Genomic DNA, 23,300 nt, shown 5'->3' with positions numbered 1-23,300 from the left:
AAGATTTAAAAAATCAATTAACATATGCTATTTTTACCCTAACCCCAGAATATTAATTCCCAATGTAAAAAATGTAGTCAATATCTGCAGGTATTCCTGTTAGAAAAATAAGCAAAGCATTTTAAATGATATTGATATTTCTGGCTCCTAAGCTGTGGTCAGTAAAGATGCTCGAAAACATCCCTCCTCCCCCAAAGAAAAGAAAAGAAAAAAAGAAAAGAAAAAAGAAAAGAAAAAAGAAAAGAAAAAAGAAAAGAAAAAAGAAAAGAAAAAAGAAAAGAAAAAAGAAAAGAAAAAAGAAAAGAAAAAAGAAAAGAAAAAAGAAAAGAAAAAAGAAAAAAGAAAAGAAAAAAGAAAAGAAAAAGAACTAAATTTAAAATACACTGTAAAGGGAAAGAAAAAAAAAGAAAGAAAGCCATTTGGTCTTTTTGAAGCACCCAATAAATATCTGAGTCTTTTCTGATGAAAGTTTGGATCTGTTTTCAATTTCATATAAATCAGATGACCTGGTCTCAGAAACTCTGCCTTTCAAATGGTTACATTCATTTCATTCTGAGGTTATTTCTTTTACAATTGGTCTCCGAGGCTTTATTTGCTGCTTCATTTCTTTCAGCCTGCAGCAAGCTCTGCTCTCTTCATCCACCCTCAGCTTCATGCCATTATTCTGGGTCTTCAAGTCTATAAAAGGTCAGGCTGCAGCGGTTTGTTTTTTGATTTGGGCATTGCACCATGTTCCTCTTGAATGACGCAGCACAAAATCACAGAGTTTAGGAAGAACATTTAGATGAAGGAAAACATACATTATTAAATGATCGGAAGCCCTTGAAACATACTCTGTAACAGTTCTGGCCCCCAGGCTTCAAATCTACCTATTTGTAGTTTGGAAATGTTTATCAACCAGCATAACACTAACAGATGCTGGCCAATACTAGGCCTACCGAATTTGGGTTGCAAACATCCAGAATAGCAATAGCACTTAGACTTATATACCGTTTCATAGTACTTTTACAGCCCTCTCTAAGTGGTTTACAGAGTCAGCATATTGCCCCAACAATCTGGGTCCTCATTTTACCCACCTTGGAAGGATGGAAGTCTTAGTCAAACTTGAACCAGTGAGAATTTGAACTGCTGAACTGCAGCTAAAGTAGCCCGCAGTACTGCACTCTAACCACTGTGCTGCCTCGCCTCGGATGATAGATAGATAGATAGATACATAGACAGACAGAGATCGGTAGATCGATATATTTATATAGATAGATGATAGAAAGATGAAAGAAAGAAAGAAAGAAAGAAAGAGAGATAGATAGATAGATAGATAGATAGATAGATAGAGACAGAGAGAAGAGAAAACTTTTTGCTATATTTTTTTTTCTATTTCTCCAACAATTTATTCTCTTCCACCTCCTCCAATGTCACGGGTTTTCATTATACATATGGGGGGGGGGAAGAGTAATGCTGAGCTAAAAATGTAAGCATTGCTCAGTGATGTCAATTAAACGGTGTAATTAACCAGATAATTTGTTTCTCAGCCATTTTTTAAAAACACACAGAGGCTATTCCTGGGCTTGTGACAGGAATGGCCACTCATTCAAAACATCTGTAAATTAAGAATATATTGACTAATAAAGCAACTTATTTATTCAGCTTGTAATAAGGGGAAGTGACCTAGCTTACAAAATCATAGTTTCTAGAGTGTGGAGGCGACTTTAACAACTCAGTGCTTGTGAAAGATGGTGTAGGCAAGGGTTGTTGTAAGCTGTTCCTCCTCCTCCTTTAGTTTCTTCATATAAAGCTCGCTTTCGGCAAGATAAAAACATTGCTTGTTTTGCTGTTGCATTTGCTGAGATAAAGGTGAGATTATAATGTCATTCAAGCAGGAATAGTGATATCTAGCGTCCTTTTCTTCTAATTTCTCATAGAACTTGAGGGATGATGCTAGGAAAATCAGCTTTGGCTTCCATTGCTAAAGGATAATAAATGCAGTAAAGTGTTTCTTATATCCAAGGATAAAGATGCATACTACAGGCTGACATTCACATGGGAAAAGAAATATCACTTGAATGGCATTTCTCACAAAGCTTAGGAGACGCTCCACAAGGCAATGCCATAGACAAAAGGACAATTAGCAGCAATTAAAATCCGTAACACTTCATCTTTTGTGCGTAGGTAAACACTGTAGGTTATGCAGAAGCCCCTTGGATATTAACCACAAGGAAGCTCTTATTGGTAGTCCTCAATTAACAACTGACTTATTTAGCAAACACTCTTAGTTATAATGGTGATGAAAAAGTAACTTTGTGACGAAGCCTCACATTTGCGGCCTTTGCAGGCCTGTACAGCAAAACTGAAGTAAGATCATAGTTTGTTTATTTGTCATGATTTCACTTAGCATCTGCTTTACTTAACAACTGAGTTGCTGGGTGCTAAATGAGAATGAACAATACTTTTCATTCTTGCCTAAATTTCAAAGAAGGACTTACTTGAAAGCTGTTGGTTCTACCATCTGCTGTTCCACTGCTTTCTTTTCTACTGCAGGTTAACTCTTCTGCTGGGTTACAATTCATATACTTTGCAAACCCATGATATGGAAAGAGGGTGGGAGATTTTAGTTTGTAATGTTTGGTGGATCCAAGTAGGTGTTCTGACCCAGCACCCGAAACGTGACAAACCCTCTGAAGTTAATTCAATGACTCCTTTATTAGGAGCGCCAGCAGTCCTGGCAAAAAGTTTCTCTCTCACCTCAGGGAGTCTGTCCAGCAGGGAGATGAATAGTTGTCTGTCACACCTATTCATCTACACTCCCTACCTTTTATCCCCAAAGCTAGGGTGGGACTTCGCTATCAGCAATGGCTCTTCCTTCCCAAGGATCAGCCCACGGATTTCCACTGCTGTCCTCTCCACTGCCTTCTGCGCATCCATGCATCAGGTACTGGAGCCTCCTCTTCCTCACAGCCACCTCCAGACCTGGGGGCTGTTGACTCTCCATCTGAGAGCTGACAGACAGCCCAAGTTCTGCCTCTGCCTCTGCCTCTCTCTCTCTCTGCCAACTCCATTCCCCCTTGGAGCTCTCAGGTTGCTTTGATGCTGACCCTGACTCTGATGCCTCCTCCTCATCTGATTTGACTGCTGGAGGGGCCGGCGACCGACAGGCCACAACAGTAGGGTGGGGTAGATTGCTACACTGCTTGTAATTCTCCAGTATTTAAACAGCAGCGTCATCAGAAATTTACATATGATGAAGGGGCTTGGGTGACGTTGCTTTGTGGAGGGCAATACTGAAGCAAATGTTGTGCATGGCTCCATTATTCAGTGTGTTATTTCATATGCAGAAATAAAATCCAATCAATAATTCTTATTCAAGTTTGAAGTAGACCTGGGAACAGATAACTTTTAGAGGATAATTTTAAAAAGTAGAAAAAATAAGCTTAAGCAAGCAATCTGATCTATTGATCTTATTTACCATTATGTAAAAAGTAAAAGCTAATGCTGGCAAGAAAATTATCTACAATTAGATAATCTATAATTAGATAATCTACAATTAGATTTGTTTGAAAACTTGGTGAGAACCAAAACTTTGGGAAGCCAACTAAAGTTTATGAGATTTTTTTTTTGTTCAAGCTAGGTTTATAGATAATGGACTTCCACGTGTGGACTATGAGAGGTCTTGATGTCTTCCAAATATTTTCTACTGTTTCCCAGAGCTCAAGGCTATGCTCATCCATTAGAAGAGCTTTAAAAATGGTCCATTGAAAACAGAGAGCGTATGTCAGCACTTTAGAGTAAGGTTGTAACACATATGGCTTTTCAGATAAAAGTATTGGATGTATTTTGATGATGTATGAAATCGCAAGATATAGATCCTTGCTTTAACTGTTAATATTGGCTGGAATTTTATTCATCTAGATCTGTGTATGTTGTCTATCCTTGCAAGTATCATCCCTGCTCAACTTATGGAATGATGTATCATGGAACTTGGCTTTGTAGTTAGTGTTCTGACCTAGGCTTTCCAAAAGCATGAAGCAAACTCCTTGTCCCGACCAAAACCCCTTTTATTAATTTACTGTGAATTCTGCTCATTAACATCCAGACTTTCAAGGAAGGATTTACAGTCACAGACCTTATCTGGCTTGGAGAGCTGATAGGCCGATATCTGCAAAACTTGATAAGGAGTTTCAGACAGTCACGAACCAATTAAGCGAATGAATTGTCTCCTGCAAACTCCACTCCCCTTTCACTCCTCTTTTATTTCCTCTGGGAGGGGCCATTCATCCTCCATCTGTGGCCTTACTCCCAAGTTGACCCCTGTTATTTAGCTGTTCCCTTCATCTGGCAACTTTGTGCATGTGCACACTGGGAACAGGCTCCAACTGTTCGTCTGCTTCACTGATGTCTGACTCTGGAGGCAGCTGATAACTGGCATATGGCTCTGACCGCCTATCTGCCTCCAACACAGAGTCCTATCAGAGCCTTTCCCAGACTCCAGGACTGGCCCATGTTTCTCCCCAACCTACTCACTGTTTGAATCTATTGCCAGCTCTGCTGGCTACTGACGGGCCACAATAGTTAGTTTAGGGTTACTACATCTTTACTGCAAAAATATGGATCACCACTAGATGATGGGAATGATATTTTAAAAAGCCAATAGTCCAAGTATGGCAGCTGTAGTTTTGTATGGCTTCTGCATATGGTAGCAAGATCCAGTCTCCAAAAGAAAAAGATTTATTATTAGATTAATATTGATGTAACTGAAATGCAATTAAAATTTTATCAAATTACTTAAAGGGTTACAATTTTGCATAACATTTGTTGGAGATCTGAAGGTTGAGCTTAAAGTTTAAGAAACTGTGTATATCTGTCCTAGGATTGAATCCCCATATTTCTTATTTTTCAATCCTAAATGTTCCAAATCTTCATACTATTTAATGAATAATTTTGTCACAGACTAGTGTTAGAGAGGTAGGGGGCACAAATGCCAGGCAGACGTCAAACAGGAATTATTAATTGTTGAGTATTAAAATGATATACACAAGAGCATATTAGTTAGAGACTGGTCCTTGAGATAAATTTAATGTGCTGAACATTTGCATAATTTTGCAACATTTGCATAAATTTATCACACAGATTGCTTTGACATGTCACATTTTATGTGAAATGTAAGAGCAAGCTATCCTCAGGCATTTTGAAATCAGAGAAAAGTGTATATCTTGGCTTTGGTGGGAATTTTGAAAATTTTATCTGTACAAGTTTTAGTGATTTATATTCCAAATCTGTCAAAGGGTCTAAATAAACTAAGTTCTTGGACACAGGTATAATGTACATGGCATTATCTGGGTTTCAAATTTCCTCTTTTACTATTATTCCCCTACAGGTTGGTTTTAATTGACAATCAACAGAGTTAAAGGAAATTATTTTGAGTTCTCCCAGAGGGGAAACATGACATTTCCTAGATCAGTGGTCCCCAACCCTTTTGACACCAGAGATGTAAGAAAATGAAATGAAATTAAAAACTCTGAAAGAAGCCCATGGCAAATTGTTGCCCTATTCTTGCCAAGAAAATATGCCCATGATCTGGGAAGCAAAAATCTGGATGGCTACTAGATGGCAGCAGAGAACTATAGACAACTCTGGTAGCCCTAGTCCCATGATGGTGAACCTATGGCATGCGTGCCAGAGGTGGCATGTAGCACCCTCTCTGTGGGCACGTGAGCTGTCATCCCAGCTCAGCTCTCTGCTGGGCAGCTGGTCTTTGGGTCTGTGCCATGCATGCAGGGGGAATGTGCACATGCACAGGGGATGGGGTGCATGTGGGGGGCTGCATGTGCATGCGCGGGGTGGGGCGCATGCGGGGGGACCATGTGTGCATTCATAGGGGGGGCGAATTTGCATGGGCTGTGTGCACATTGCATTTTGGGAGTTTGGGGGCATGCACACATATCTGTGTGCATGCATGCATGCTTTGGGCACTCGGTCCGGAAAAGGTTAGCCATCACTGCCCTAGTCTTCATGAAATCATCAAGAGGGAAGTTCAATTTAAACTTGAGTTTGACATGAACAAAATTCAAACTCCGTCTTTAGAATGATATATGCAGTCTGCCTTACTTCTCATAAGCTCTCAGACAGAAAAGTATTAGATGTTATGGTATGTCATGCCCTCATTTTGCGAGGCTCTGACATGACTTCCACAGGTTAGGACATGGCATAGCAATAGCAATAGCAATAGCAATAGCAGTAGACTTATATACCGCTTCATAGGCCTTTCAGGCCTCTCTAAGCGGTTTACAGAGAGTCAGCATATTGCCCCCAACAATCTGGGTCCTCATTTTACCCACCTCGGAAGGATGGAAGGCTGAGTCAACCCTGAGCCGGTGAGATTTGAACCGCTGAACTGCTGATCTAGCAGTAGCCTGCAGTGCTGCATTTAACCACTGCGCCACCTTGGCTCCTGTGTGTCTCCATCTAAAGACTACCAAGTAATACTATAAAAAGAAAGAAACACTATGCTACTCTATCTCTATTCCTTCCTGCAACATTATGCAGTCCCAAGTCCTCTATCTCTATTCCTTCCTGCAACATTATGCAGTCCCAAGACTTCCTAAAACAAAAGCACTATATACAATCACCTATAGTCCCGGGGTTCATTAATTCATTGCCTGTTTTTTAGTGAGATATGTGAAAGAGGAGGAGAAATTTGTGTTGTGACCAAAGTTCCAGTATATGCCACAAAGTAAAAAAAGATGTTGAGACTCTAGAAAGAGTGCAAAGAAGAACAATAAGGATGATTAGGGAGACTTCAGGGTAAAACATATAAAGAACGGTTGCTGGAATTGAGTATGTCTAGTGAAAAGAAGGACTAGGGGAGACATGCTAGAAGTGTTCCAATATTTAATGAGTTGCCACAAAGAAGAGGGAGTCAAGCTGTTTTCCAAAACACCTGAAGGCAGGAAGAAGCAATGGATGGAAAATAATCCAGGAAAGAACCAACCTAGAACTAAGGAGAAATTTCCTGATAGTTAGAATAATTAACTAGCGGAACAACTTGCTTCCAGAAGTTGTGAATGATCCAATGCTAGAAGTTTTTTAGAAGTGATTGGACAACTATTTGTCTGAAATGATATAAGGTTTCCTGCCTGAGCAGTAGGTTGGACTAGAAGACCTTCAAGGTCCCTTCCAACTCTGTTATTCTGTTATATAATAAAACTAAAGAGTATATACTAGACTTATTATTCATCTACAGCACCCCTTCTTGTTTTTTTGTTTTTATTTAAAAGAAGTCTTTGCTTTGCAGTTGTATAAATTGGAAGAGGTGATTCTTCTTTTAATGATTGCTCTGGTCCCATTAATTATAGTTTGACTCTTCCCAGTGGAAAAATGGAATTTTAAGACAAACTAAAACCTAACTATAAAAGCAAAAATGAATTATCATGATAGGCATTGCATCTTAGCTATGTAATGCATACCATCACTGCTCATTAAGAGATTCCCCCCTCCACTTATAATAAAAGCATAATGTATGGGTTAAGGATCAATTCCATAGATACTTGGATGTTTGTGAGAGGTGGCAGCATGACGGGCTAATTGAGCACGTTTGGACTTTCAGGGATTTATAAGTGGAACAGGTGAAAATGCAACTGGTGATAATTGAATACTAATTACCTCCATCCTAGCAACTGTCTGCCAGGTGCTCAAAAGAACATAAAAGAGGTGAATCCAGAGAAATGGGATCACAGTTCCCTGACAGACAACTGTGCAAAGGATCATATAATTACAGGAAGGCATGTATAGATTACTGGTTTTAGTTTTGTTTCCTTTATCATTTTAGTTGATTGCTTGCTTACTTGAATGGGCTTCTTTATGCAGATGAAGTCGGTATGTGCTTCATTGACATGCAAAGGTCTTTGATTGTGTTGATCATGCCAAGCTGTGGAACGTGCTTAGAAAAATGGAAATCCTAGAACATCTAATTGTCCTCATAAGAAACCAATGCACAGAACAGGAAGTTTGGATGGGACACGGTGAAACTGACTAGGTTAAGACCAGCAAAAATTAGACAAGGCTATATTCTCTGTCCTTGTGATGCTGAAGATATACATTAATGGAAGCTGGATTGGAAGAAAATGAATGTGCTGGAGAAAGAAACATTAACTTGGTGTCATATAATAATTATGAAGATGAATTAATAAGAGCAAGAAAGAATAAGAAAATAATAGTTGCAATAGGTCACAGAAATGTGATAATTATGACAAAATCTCTTGGCATATCACTTCCCTACTGAAGATTTTTCTTAAAAACAAAACAAAAAAAAATTAAAAGTTTTCTGAAGCAAAAAAGAGCCAGATTTCCTGAGAAAATCACCATTCCATTATGAAATTCCATCACAGAGTGTCTTAATTTGAAAGTGCGCAGTAGGACTCATCAAACCTAATTTTGCAATGTGTAGAACTTTTAATATTGCTATTGTTCCACTAAATCCTGATGATGCATTTTTCAGTAGTACGATTTTTTGGGGGGTATTCTATCTTTGAGAGGAATGAATTAAATTCAAGTTTAGGCTGATAAACATCTGACATGCCCTTTTGTTGGAGTAAAATCCTTTTGCTTGATTGACAGTCCACTCAAAAACACAATTCTCTTCCTCAAGGCAAACACATTAGCTTCCTCCACAGGGGTGTCCACAGAGTGGGGCTAAAAAAGTGAAGATGTTGGCTGTGGCAATGCCTAAAAAAAGATGAAGACATCAGAAGGTACTGTATTTAAATTTCAATGCCTAATTACCTTAGTTGCACATGGCAAAACTCAGATCCAATCTTTAACATCCCTAATTAAAAAGAAAAACACATATAGCAGATGAAGTAGTCAAAACCTGGAAGCCTGGACAAATAATCTGGTGTGGATTAAGGGAATTTATTCCCAAAGTAATCTTTATAGACACACAGATTCGGAGAGTGAGGGTTAGGTTTAGGGTTAAAGTCATTGAAAAAGTCAATGAGGTCTTGCAGCTGAAGCTGGTGGGGTGAGAGCCAAAATGTTGGAGAAATAATAAATTATGCCATTTCAGGTGGATGAAACGAATTAAAGCTGATGTATCCTACTGCACATTCATTAGAATTATAATCTTTTCTTCCAGGACTTCAAGTTGCTCCCTTAAGATAATTCATCGTCCTCCTTTTTTCCTAGAGCACAAATTCTATAAAGAATGTTGAGTGATGGAGAATAATTGCTCCAAAGTTACCCAAGAAACCATCTTCTGGTTCTTGGTCTAATACTTTTGTGAGTATGTACTTTAGTTGTATTCCTGAGGAAGGCTGACACAGAAGCAAATGTTGACTTGGAATCACAAAATCCATTCTAAGGTGTGTGATGTTTAATTTTATTGAAATTGAATTAAGTATTGGAAAGTTTGCATGGCTTCTTGCCATCTGCTAATTCTCTTTCCATCTACCTCCATCTCCCCAAAGCCACTTTTAGAAATAGAAATCGGTGGCAGGAAACCAACTTAATTGTGCTAGAGACTTCCCGGTGGCCCAAAAGACAATAGAAGAGCTTTATCATCTTGCTACTGATTGATAAGAAGAGGAGCTGGTGATTGAATTGGAAAAATCAGTAATGAACTGGGCTAGCTGGATAGAACTGAGAGAACCTGATGAAGGAAGGAATGGTAAGACTAAGAAGGGGATAAAGAATGCAGTAGGCAAGGAGACCTAGAACAGGAAAAACAGGTGTCAATAAAGGAGAATATTTGTTGCTCAGGGTTGAAATTCTAGCACTGATGGTATTACCTAGTTTGGGTAATGAAACATCTGAAAGAAAACAACCAAGCTCAGAGAGCACCAAAAATCCTTCAAGAAAACCAGGATAAAATGTGGGTATTGTGGCCACCAGATCAGTGGTGGGTTTCAAAAATTGTTCGAACCTACTCTGTGGGTGTGGCCTCCTTTGTGGGAGTGGCTTGCCGCCCATGTGACCGGATATGAAGATGACAACGACACTTGTCAGAACTACCTTAAATTACCTCACACACAGCACTGGCATGCATAAGAATAGGATGTAAACTTGTTTTTTAAAAGGCAGCTTTGGTTTGCGTTAAAACAACTTCAACGCACGCAATGTTCTGATTGCACCACAAACGCAGTAGTCATCCTTACCTTTCACAGAGGCACTGAGTTTTATAAATATGAGCATGATAGTGTAGAATAATCATATCCAAGGACCAGTGGTGGGTTTAAAAAATTTTTGGAAGCTCTTCTGTAGGTGTGGCTTGCTTTCCGGGTCCACTGGTGGAACCTCTTCTAACCGGTTCGGTAGATTTGACGAACCGGTTCTACCGAATAGGTGCGAACTGGTAGGAACCCACCTCTGCACCAGATATACTGTACATTTATGGGTATAGTGTGAAGTTGGGGGATTACCCTGGAAAGAGAAAGAGATAGCTAAGGACAAATGCCCATTTGGATAGGTGTATGTGTGTGCAGAAAATGAATTAGGGAGTTTCTGAATGGGAGAACTATGAATTCCCAGGAATAGGTCTGCTTCCAGAACCTTTTTCTGTCTATTCTATTGGATCAAATTTTCTGCTTGCTTTGCTGCGAACTGGCTACCCTTTCAATCATGATAAACATTTGTTTATACACCTGTGGCCAATTATTAAAAATTGATAATCTGTTATGTTATTCCTTTTAAGGCATCATAAAAAATACTTTGTTGACAAATTAAATGAATGTTCTACCTTGCTCCTTATGGACATGAAACTGAAACATAGAACAAAACTTGTTACTTTCCAGTTGTAGTCCTGATGAAAATAGCCTTAGTAGGCTTCAGACTGAAAGAAGCTATGGCTGTTTGCCAAAGTTAAGCTGAAATAAATTGAAATGGATTAACAGACTGAATTTGTAGCTCTTGGATAACTAAAATCTTATTGACCTCACGAGGAAAGATGAAAATAGCAGGAATCCTGCTACTTTGAACTAGCAAATCTGAGAAATCCATCCATACAACCATCAATTGGAATAGAGATGCTTCAACCCTTTTCACACACACACCCTTACACAGACACACACTATAAAATATCAGATGAGTCAAAATTGCCTGGCGCTTTAAGAAAGAAATAGAAGAAAAAGCAAAATTGCCTTCTCCCCAATAGAGTACAATTGCTTGAAAGCTGTTCTGCTGAAATTGCTGTGCTAGAAGAATAGGTGAATTGTTCCAATTCCTTCTACTTCTCCTGTGGATTGACTGATTTTACATTATTTCCCAGTGATATACACCGTATTATTTATTGCCATAATCAGTGAGGTCCCAATGCCCATAAATAACTTGGCTCGCACTATGTGACTTTGCCTTATGGACCTACATTAATAGTTTAAATTAGATTTCAAAGAAAGCAGATACACACACACACACACACACACACACACACACACACACACACAGTATATATCTTTTGGATTTTCCCTGAACATGTTTTGCAAATGACAGGTGTTTAGATTTCATTTTTTCTCAGCTCTCGGCCTCCATCGGCAAGGAGACACATGTATACACAGACACACAGACACACAATTGTGAATGCAATCATACTACAAAAATAATACGAGCCTTGGGAAATGAGGCAGGTATTTTGTTCTGGGGTGACATTTTCAGGAATACAAATGGGCACTTTTATTCATAGCATTACACATTCAAGGATGTTTGTGGAAGGCATGTAGAACTGGAACAGGCCAATTTAATGATGGCTATGTCAGTTGCAGCAACATGAGAATGGACTCTTATAATAGGTGTTCCATTCGCATTTTATACAATGTTAAGAGTTGCAGAATCACATGAACATGGTCTGCATTGCATTTAAATAATATTTGCTATAGACCCCAAAGAACTACAGCTGGTATTATGGTGGCAAACAGCATCAGTCAATTCCAGGTTTGCAGCCTGAAGTGTTAGTGTCTTTATTTTTTGAAAGTAAGAGGGAAAGAATGAGTGTAATTGCTTATGTAATAGCAATAGCAATATAGCAATAGCAGTAGACTTATATACCACTTCATAGGCCTTTCAGGCCTCTCTAAGCGGTTTACAGAGAGTCAGCATATTGCCCCCAACAATCTGGGTCCTCATTTTACCCACCTCGGAAGGATGGAAGGCTGAGTCAACCCTGAGCCAGTGAGATTTGAACCGCTGACCTGCTGATCTAGCAGTAGCCTGCAGTGCTGCATTTAACCACTGCGCCACTGCGCCACCTATGTAGCAAAGTAGGTTCAGCCAGAAGCAAAATAACAGTATTAAAAAACATAAAGCAATACCCAAATATAAAAAGACAGTATTAAAAAGTTGTCAAACATGCAGAAATACAAGACTTTTCTTCCCATGATGCCTCAGAACATTGTAGTAAAATTGGAGAGGGGCTTGTAGTGGAATGACTGAAAGAGAGAGAGAGAGAGGGTGGGAGAGAGAGAGAGACAGAGAGAGAGAGACAGAGAGAGAGAGAGAGGAAAAAGAGAGAGAGAGAGAGAGAGAGAGAGAGAGACCAAAACTATCAGAAGTGGTCCGATTACACTTTTCCCAACTGAGGAATCAACTTGCTTCAGCCTTCTAGTTGCTTAGAGACTACACTTCCCACAAGCCCTTCCTACGGTCCATCTCTGAAGAAAGGAAGTTGCTCCTTGTAAGAGAGAGGGAGAAATAGATAGAGAGAACACCATTTCCTCAAATTCAGAGCTGTTTCTTGGTCTCTTCTCCCAATATCTGGCTTCTTCCTAGTTGAGATCATTGACAACTATTCACAGTCTGATTGCAATTTGGATTTAATCCATAAATAAAGACATGTCTGTAGGCTTTTTGGTTTACCTATTGCAGGGCTGTCAAACTCACACCCACGGGCCAGATGCGTCACATGCTGGCCATGCCCGGTTTAGTGAAGGGGGAAAAGTTGCGATACGTCACCTGATGCTGCTGCGATGATGCAAATTTGACATCCCTGATCTATTGCATCAAAGTGCAAACCCTGCACATGTCTAGTAAAAAGTTAGCCATTAATGAGACCTACACTATATTGCCAAAAGTGTTCACTCACAACTGCTTCTGATTATGTGGATAGGCGAGCGAATACTTTTGGCAATATAGTGTACATCCAGGTAAGAAGCATAGCATTGGCAGTGGTGTTTGTTGAATTGAAAGGTTTTTTTCCCAGAATGATGAAACAGGTGATGCACTAATACCATACCATTTCTGCCCTTTCACCTGCGAAGAGTGGTTGTTTAAATTTTCTATTTCCTTTAAACATCTATGGTGCTCAAGCTATTTCTTTTAATAATTCTTCTTTACATAGCATATCAGCCAGTGGGATAAAAAAACAATGGGATAACTTATCAGTATCTGATCATATCTTAAATCTCATGCAATTCATAATTATTAACAAGAAAACAGGTTGCAACCCTATTCATATGTCTATTTATAAAATCAATTTTAAGCTCAGCATTACTTACATATATATGTAAAGCAAAGTGTTCTGCATGCTATTATTAGGGGTTTTATTTATTAACAAAATAATGGAGACAAATCTGCCAAATTAGATCTGTGTACTGCTTTAAAAACAGACAAAAATATAAAACATAGACTACAAATCATGTTAAAGGCATATATAAAACTTTTTACCACTGGCCCAAAGATTAAAATACTTGTAAGAAATGAATTCTTCAATTTTCTGGAAGGAAAAGAATAAATGGACCTCAGCAAACAGTTATTTTGCACAATTCAAAAGAAATCTAACTTTCTGTGAATGACATGGAAAATAAAGTAGATCAGTCAACTTACCATATTTTAAGGAAAACAATGTTAAAGGAAAAGGTGGGGCAGGAAATTTGGCAGGCACCAAAGGAGGTATCCATGAAAACGTTGGGGATCAATGGCCACCATCCTAACTCTGCATTATAGCTAGAAAATCCTTCTTTTCCACCCAATCTAGGTCATGAAGCTCTGCATTATGTCAGAGACAGCACCATGAGACTCATAAATCCTTTCCAGAATTTAATCTGGTCCATAAATGAATGGAAAACATTCACATTCTTTAGACCAATATGCAGATCACACAATTATGATTTTCCTGGCCTGGATATCAACCTTTTGTAAAATAGTTACTTAACAAAAATTATACACAGAGGTAAATGTAGTAAGCAAGTTATTTCTTAAATGCAACTTATTCAAGGGAATTTGAAAATAACAAACAATTTTTGCGGGTGTCTGTTTTAAACTGGTGGAACAGATTAAATATCCTAAAAGAAAATGGGAAATATAGATTCCTCCAACTTTTAACTAGACTGAGTGGGGAGATCAAGAAACAGTCACAACACTGTCCCCATTGGTCTCCTGAGGAGAGGATCACATCCTTACAGTGAAGGATAAGTTGTTGAAATTTCAGGAGGTATTTTCATGCCCATAAACAATTCTAGGATTGTAAGGAGACAGTTCCAAATGCTTTTGTGCAATTATGAAATGTAGATATGATACATTATGCGATACCGTAGTATGGCCGATATGTGTCAGTCTATGAAAACTGAAAGTATCAGTGAGAAAGCAATATACCTGGAAAAGGTGCAGAATTCATCCCAAGTGACTTCAGTTTTGCAGCAATTTTAAAAATGTAATGATATATAAATGTTATAAACCATCACTTAATGTCTATTGTGATGATAGAAGTTTCACAGTTCTATCAGTATTACAAACTATTTCTGTCATTTCTCTGTGTTAGGGAATTCAGTTGTCTAACCAAGAAACAAACACACATTCCTCTCCCTTTAAAATTTTGAGAGTCTGGGGTGTATATATGGAAGGCAGGCTGGCAGGCTGGCAGGCTATTGCTAGCAATATCAACAGGTAAAATATAAAATAAAAACCTATGTATCTTTGGGATGAAAGAGAATAGCTACAGGAAGCTTGCTTATTAAAATAATAATTTAGCAGGTAATAAGGATCTGAACACTGACATTTTGAAAGTATTGCACATGGCTCAGATCTTACAAATATAGTTTATAAGGAATCATGGCATTCATAAATCCCTCTAATGTGCTTTGCTGATTTGATATTCTGGAATAAAGGGCAATTGTTTCAAAAACTAAAAAAAAAGTTTAAAGAGGTATGAGGAACTATACTCATTCCAAATATTTGAGAGGACCAAATATGAATAGGAAAGAATTAGTTGAGTGATAAAGCCTACATTTGTCTGGACAAAGCAAATATTCTGAGAGAATTGTGTGCTTATCAGCTGCAGGCAATGAGGAGAAATAATAGTATATGGCTTTCTATTAATCACAGAATTCTCTGCATGGCCTCTTGCTCTCACTTACGGTAGCTTTCAACAAAGCAAAAGTCATTTTTAATACAAAGTACTAATCATTTGCCTCAGCAGGGGGCAGCACCATGCCAACTTTGGTTGATTTCCCAAGCTAAGCAGGGTTTGTTGTGGCTAATATTTGTGAGGGGAGATGAATACAACCTAGAGGGTATCTTTATTTCCTAGAGAAAGCAAAGAAGTGGTTGCATCTTTCGATTGCAGATTTTCAGACTGTATGGAACTAAAATGCTGACTATCTCACACTGATTTGTTACAATTAAATGGAAATATAAGCTGTGCTCACCTAAGGCAGAAAGCATTTCATTTCTTTCTTTCTTTTTAAAAGGGTGGCTGTGTGCATTTATAGCATTTCATCCTTAGTTGAATTTGTGCGTGTGATGGCCAAACTTTATCTTGCTTTTATATCCTCTAATTCCCATCACCGTTTCCAGATATTCTTTGAAAAGCTTGTTGAAATTATATCTAATTAGACAAACAGCCAAACCATGATTAAAATCTATGGAGATTCTCAGTCATCCAGGTCATGGTTGTCCCAAAGGTGCTTTTTCAAGAGGTATCTGGACTTTCTAGTTTTTCTTTGAAGATGTTTCGCCTCTCATCCAAGAAACAGACCTGCAGAAGCTTCTTCGATGAGAAGCGAAACATCTTCAAAGAAAAACCAGAAAGTCCAGTTGACTCTTGAAAAAGCAGCTTTGAGACGACTTGATTAAAATATAATTAAAGTAAAACAGTACAATATATGCAATTTATTTGGAATGTACTCAAGTGCAGTATATGCACTCAAACAAATAAGTTTGTTATTTGGATCTTGAAGTATCTATGTCTCCCGAGACTCTGCCACTTGATGAAATAATAAAGGATTATAGTTTCATTTCAATTTGAAATGTTGTGAGTGCTTTAATAAATTACAATTATTTATGGCAGGGATGAGTCACTATGGTTTTTCAGTTGTTGAACTATTGGTTTCAATATTGTTTTTGGATGAAGGCAGCCAGAAGCAGATATCTGATTGTACCCAGATCAGATGAAAATCTTTCAAAATTGTTGAAACCCAAATCCAGATATATTTACTTGCTCTCAATAAACTAATGACAATTTATAATAATGAAATATCGGATATCATCTAATCATTTACATTTCTGGTGACTAGAAAGGAATGAGAGACTGACAATGATCAAAGAAAGATCTTGATTAGTATATTCTTGTTTTCTTATCTCAGTTGAAAAGACTTTTCCATGGATAAAAGAGAACTTATTTGGAGGAGAATTTAGACTAATTTTGGGAGATAAAAAGATTAATATTCAATGAAGATACCTGCAAAGCCATCCTTGAGTGAGGTTCAGCTTCTGATGATACATTCTTGAACCAGTATTGGCATTGTTAAGGAATGCCTGGCCATGGTCCCTTCTGAGGTTTTTGTCCCCCAACTTCCCAGGCTAATCAATATCTATTTGCTGCCTAAAGATTAACCAGGGCCAACTCTGCTTTGCTTCTAATACCAGTCAAGGTGAAATACCACATTTCACCAAAAATAAGACTGGGTCTTATATTAATTTTTGCTCCAAAAGATGCATTATGGTTTCTTTTCTGGTTAGGTCTTATTTTGGGGAAAATAAGGCTCTAAATGCATTCATCTGGCTGACCATCTTAACTGGAGCTTATTTGGGGGGGGGGGAAAGTAGAGCTTATATTACAAGCATCCTGAAAGATTGTGATAGGACACAATCCTGATTATGCTAGGGCTTATTTTCCAGTTAGGTCTTATTTTTGGGAAACAGGGTAGGTGTTGACACCTGTTGTCTTATGTGTCCCAATTTAGCCAATTGAAACAATGATTTAACAATTTTAAACCATTGATATCCATAAGAAATATTTACCTATGTTTGTGTAAAGAAATGTCTTATTTGAAATCTTGGATACTAGTTTCTTCACACCAGGTATTTCTCCATAGCACAGCTAACGTTCTGAATTTTTACAGGTGGCCACCACTCGTTGTGAGAATGAATGCATTTATGTAAGGCTCCAGTAGTTAAAAGCAATACATGGACGATCAAGATTCAAATGCCAGTTGACCATGAAGTTTATTGAGCAACTTAATTCCTATTGACCATGAAACTTATTGAGTAACTTAATTCCTATTTCTCAGTCTGTGAGACTAAAATAAGTGAAAGCTTCACTCCTTTGGCCTTGCAATGGAAAAATGGGATATGAATCTAATTGTGTAACACACAATCAGAACATTAAAGCAGCAGTGGCTGTTTAAATTTAAAGCTGATGACCAGTTATTCATTCTAACTTTTAAAATCAGAAGATAAACCACTCATGAACAGGAAACCTCAAACTCCCCTAATTTTCTTGGCATGTATTTTTTTCCTCTCAAACTTTTGTCTGAATTGCTCTGTATTTGTCCAGTTAGACTTATTAAGCATTTCTCCGGTTCTCCTGGGACTACTATGCCTTCTCATGAAATCTCATTCTTGGTAATCTTTGGAGAAAGCAGCACGCAATCATTAGGTTGTTCATCATTTTTGTGCTTCACACTGTTCACTTTACTTTAGAGGTGCTGTCAGTGAGTTTCCACATTCTGAAATCCAGCTTTCTAAGATCATAATCTGTGAGTTATGATCCCACCATCTTTAGCTTTGCACTGTAGTCACCTCTGAGAAGATGATCCAGACAGCAAGTCTGTCATTTTTGACAGAAAAGATTTGGAAATGTGAGTTGATGCCTTCTTCGCCTTTCAATTACATGGTTAGACAATTGTCATTCATTATTTGTGAGGTTAGGAGAAAGTGGTTTCTTCAGCTGAATTGCATTTCAAATACAGCTGCTCCTAATCTTATGATGCTCTTTGTCATTATGCTCTGTTCATTTCTACAACTCCCTACTGGCTCTTGAACAATCTTGAAGCTACAGTTCTGTTAATAAGAACCTTAGATTTAATTCTTTTTCTCCCTAAAAACTTAACTTTTACTAGTTTCTCAGTTTGAACTGATGCCAGGCACAGGCATTATTTTCTCTTCAGAGCATTGTGATTTTCTTTTAGGCTCAGAGTTTACGAATGGCGAGAATCAATCTTTTGTATGTTTCTATCGAATGGTCAATATATAGGTCAAATACTGCAACATTCACCTGCATTTTGTATTGAAGTACCTAAAATATTTATGAGTTTGAGTAGCCATTCTCAATTTGACTAATGAGAAAATTTCACTCTAGAAATGTTTCAGCTGCATCTTTTTCCTTTAGCAGTTGTGTCAGCAGGTGGGATTAGAGTGGGTGAAGATGACTTGAGAAAACAGTACAAATTGTGGGGAATTTGGTTTTATATGGGCAATGGACAAATGAGAGAAAATAGCTCCATCTGGGTTAGAGCATCTGGGTCTTCTATTATGTCCTAGCCAAGTATTGCTCCACCTTGCTCACTTTAAGATGTGTGGACTTCAATTCCCAGCATTCCCTAGCCTGGAAAATGCTGGGAGTTGAAGTCCACACATTTTAAAGTGGCTACGTTGGAGAAACAGTCCTAACTTGATTGCCTGATGCTAGGTTACAACTCCATGCACTCTTCCAACTAAACTGATTCTCCATTGCAAGCAGGAATTTAGCCTTTAGCACTGTATTTTTACTACTTTTCTTCTTTCAGGACTCTCTTTCTGAATTAGTTATATGCCTGATTCAACCAAATGGGAATAAGGAATGAGATGATGTCATCTTGCCATGATAGTATCCCTGAGCTTCAATAAATAAATAAAAGCAGAAGAATCCTCATATGCTTTGTGAGAAAGTCACTGATGATAGCTGGCAACAACTAAGGGCAAGTGACGACAATTAGATATATGCTTTCCTGGGCTTATTTTAAAAATTACATCAGAAGTGACATGTTTCTGTTGATTCATAGGGCAAAATATGTTTCTATCTCATTTGCAACAAATAAATGCACTTATTTTAAGAAGGGGATGGGATAATGATAATGAATAACACTGCATAGAAAAAAGTTATTTGGACTTTACCAGAAATAAACTTGTAACACAGTTAAAAGTTATATTTTTCACTTCAATGTTCAATTGCAAAGAATGAGTTTGAAAAATGTTTCAAACTACTATTCTGAGGATCATGAGTACAGTATTATTTTCTAGGAGACCTGCAATGTTTTTTTTTTGTTGTTGTTGCTATAAGATCGCAGTTTGTTTTTTAGCATAAGAGAGAAAAAACAATTGAAAAATATTGTGTAGTATTGACTAGTGTGAAAAGGGAAAAAAAAAGAATTGGGAACAATACAGCCAAAATGTTTTATTTGGGCAATACAAATACAATCAAATCAAAAATATCACAGATTTTCATACATTAGTAAGAAGTTACTGTACACTTCAACAGTTGCCATTTTATACAGCTAACAAAGCTTTACCTTTAATAAAATGTATTCTCCTCTCACATAAAATATACACTTTTCACTGACGTATTTTACATCATACACCTCTCTGGGATAAGAAACATTTCACAAACAATGCACAACAGAGTCCATCTTCTCTAAACCCAGACAAAATATTACACTGAAGCGAGAAACACTGTAATATCCTACTCTAGGCTGCCGCCCTCAAAGTCATATTCTGTTGCTACTGAAAATACTACATGCATCATAAAATGCTGTACATTGATTCCAAGTTGGATACATCAGATTTGCGCAGCTCTCTGCACAGGACTTAAGAGTGTTAAGCTTCTGATCAAATCAATGGCACACTTGCATCCTTGCTTCTAAATATGTGCAGGTCTTATCGCAGTCCAGGGTTTTGTCAAAAAGGCACCGAGAACCTTTGTCTGATATTTCTAAACCTTGAAGGCATGCAGTTCATAATGCTCAAATATATTTCGAGACTGATTTTGTTGTAGTAGTTCACAGATATTTATTCCAATCCAGAGGCTGTTCAAAGTGTACAAAGTAGAGGGCTTTGCATCTGGACACAGTTTTGTGCAATAGTCCAAACCAAAACCAGAACCAACCCACTTTGGATTTCAATTACAAAAAGGACCAAGCTATATTTCTGCCTTCTGTGTGCATAACATCACCGCCACAGAGCATCCCATTTGAACAAATGAAACATCCATGATGAAGCAGCAGATCCAGTAGGCTCATGCTAATCCTGGGTGATGCATCTCCACATCCCTTTTGTGATGTGGAAAAGAACACATGCGCTAGACATGTGCCATGCAAATGGTACCAAAGAATCATTGGATCAGGCCTGGGGCCTATATTTAAAAAACACACCTAGTGCTAATAACGGACTATATACCCTTTTAAGGATATATTGCAAAGCATATAAATCTCTTGAATGCTCAGGTGGGGAGACAATTTGTGCAGTAGCAAGTCTCACTTCTGCATTTTCCTATTTGACCAACAAAAAAGATGACAATATGTTCTACCAAAGGTGCAGTCCCAAGAATAATAGCAGCAAATCTCTTTACACTGTCACATTTTGGTATATTTGCAGAATATACAGAATATTTCTACATAATTTTAAGAGCAAAATTTTCCTGTGTGCAAAAACTTGTAGGGCAGTGGGTCTCAACCTTCCTAATGCTGCAACCCTTTAATACAGTTCCTCATGTTGTGGTGACCCCCAACCATAAAATTATTTTCTGTTTTCCGTATTTTTTGGAAAATATGTGTTTTCCGATGGTCTTAGGCGACCCGTGGGAAAGGGTCGTTCGACCCCGAAAGGGGTCCCGACCCACAGGTTGAGAACCACTGTTGTAGGGAGATGTGTTGAAATAGTGGATTAAATATTGTCCTAGGTATATTCTTTGTATTTCACACTCCCTTCTGAACACTAAATTGAAGTAGACTCAGATTGTAAGAACTCTGCCAGCAATACATGAAACCTGTAACCTTATAAATTGCCTAACCCAAGATATTTTTCCGTCTTAACTCCAAATTATTTGTGTTGTGCCCTTCTAGTTACGAAGGAGTTTTTTTTTTTTTACAATTTGGTAGTTTGGCCAAATAAGAAATATTCCAAGAAAATTAATCAGATGTTTATAAAACATTCACAATTGAAGTAAGGTTGTTTATGTCTGGTATTTGAAAACCAAAGAGTAATAATAATAAGGTAAATTTGAAATTGCTGCTTTGTTCCAGTAAGATCCATTTTGCACATGAATTTTAAAACAAAAATCAGCTTTTTTAGATTTAAGTTGTTGGACAATAACAATGTAACTTATTTACTTTGCAAGGCCTCTCTTTTCAATGAAAATATCCAGTACATCTTTTGAGTCTATCTGTCTGGAGAATTATTAGAGTCATTTCTACAGACAGTGCTTTGCAATGAAGTGGAAAACTACAACATCTTCTAGGCTGAGGTTAATATCAGTGTTGGGAATAGTTCAGGGGTGGGTTTCTCGCCCCGTTCCAACCGGATCGGTTGGAACGAGGCTGGCGGCGTCCTCACGCGCGTGCACGTGCGCATGCGTACTAGCGTCTGCGCGATGCTCCAGCTGCTCCTGGAGGATCGTGCAGGCGTTCTGCGCATGCGTGGAAAGCGCGAAATTCGAAAAAACCGGGTAAGGAGCGGGCGCGGGTGTGCGGGCGCGCGCGGGCGCGGGGGGGGCTTCGCCGTTCCCGGAAGTTACTTACTTCCGGGTTCGGTGACCAACCGGATCGCAGGGACCGGTGCGATCCGGTTGAAACCCAGCCCTGGAATAGTTGTTGCTAGACTTGAGATAAATCTTTGCAAGTGTTAACCAAGATTCAATATCAAGACTTATTTCTGACTTCTATTTCTAATTATGCAAAGTTTCTTACTTATCCTGCTGTCAAACTAACTGAATGTAATAACATCTGCTACATCCTATTTAACTCTACTCCCAAGAAGAAATAGCTCCAGTTAAGATTTCTTCCACTGTTCTTTCTGAAGTTATATGTGGAACCCCGAATCATTTGCATTCATGAAAAACTTGCATCCTCTTCTAAATATTCTTTCAGTATGCAAGAAATAAAATTGTTTCATTAAGTCAAGAGGAGAAGCGCTATAAAAAAGAGAAACATCCAAGTCTTGCTTAAAATCGGACACTGTGATCTAACTGGAGAGTAGAATCATTAAAAAAAAAATTGTGACCTGAATAGATAGGACCAAACAAAAATAATGTGACCATTTCCCACTGTAAAAATGAGTCCTCTTATTGCTTAATGGGGGTCATAATGATGTGTCTGAATAACGGATGTGCTAATATAAGTGAGGGAAATTGCTGTGATTACCTCTGACCTGCAGCAGCATCTAGCAGTGCCATAGAACTTCATTTCAGAGTCAAATGGTTAATTTGGTTTAGATTTGCCACAAATGGCATTGCCAAGTTATGAAGAACCTAACATTTGTAATTTGGTTGAAAACTAATAAATGTAGTAATGGAGTTTGAAAGGGTACTGACCCAAGTGGCTTTTTTTGGTCATGTTCCTAGTTAGAAGTTATCCATTCTTGTTTTAGCAGGATATTGAAGGAAGTATTTCCTTCAATTTGATGTGTTAAGTGGGATGTGGGACAGTTGCTATGCTGTGTGAACTCTAAATGTGCTGCTTTAACTTGCTGCAATTTAGATTTCTTTCCCAATTTGACTAGATAAAACATCCTTAAATATATTTCTTAGCATTCTTGGTGTCTTTGATTCCTCAACTTTAATTCTATCCGACAACAAATTTCTCGCAATCTATCCAATAAACATTTAGTGGTATATTTCAGGAATATAACTACTGAAAACTCAGACTTTTTTCATCACTACGGGATACAGAAAGTGTCATATTGACTTTATGTCCTGCTTCTTATTGTGAAAATTAACAAAGAAAGAGAATGTTCCCTCTGGATCACTGGGGCACTTAGATGGAAATGGATAAATTCTCTTTTGAGCCTTGCCAAATCATTCCCACAAGCCAATAGATTCGAACATTATGAGGTAAAGAATAGTAGCCAATAGTTAAGAT

Source organism: Thamnophis elegans, chromosome 5 (genome assembly GCF_009769535.1).
Source record: "Thamnophis elegans isolate rThaEle1 chromosome 5, rThaEle1.pri, whole genome shotgun sequence".
NCBI classification, from domain to species: domain Eukaryota; kingdom Metazoa; phylum Chordata; class Lepidosauria; order Squamata; family Colubridae; genus Thamnophis; species Thamnophis elegans.
This window is presented reverse-complemented; position numbering follows the sequence as displayed.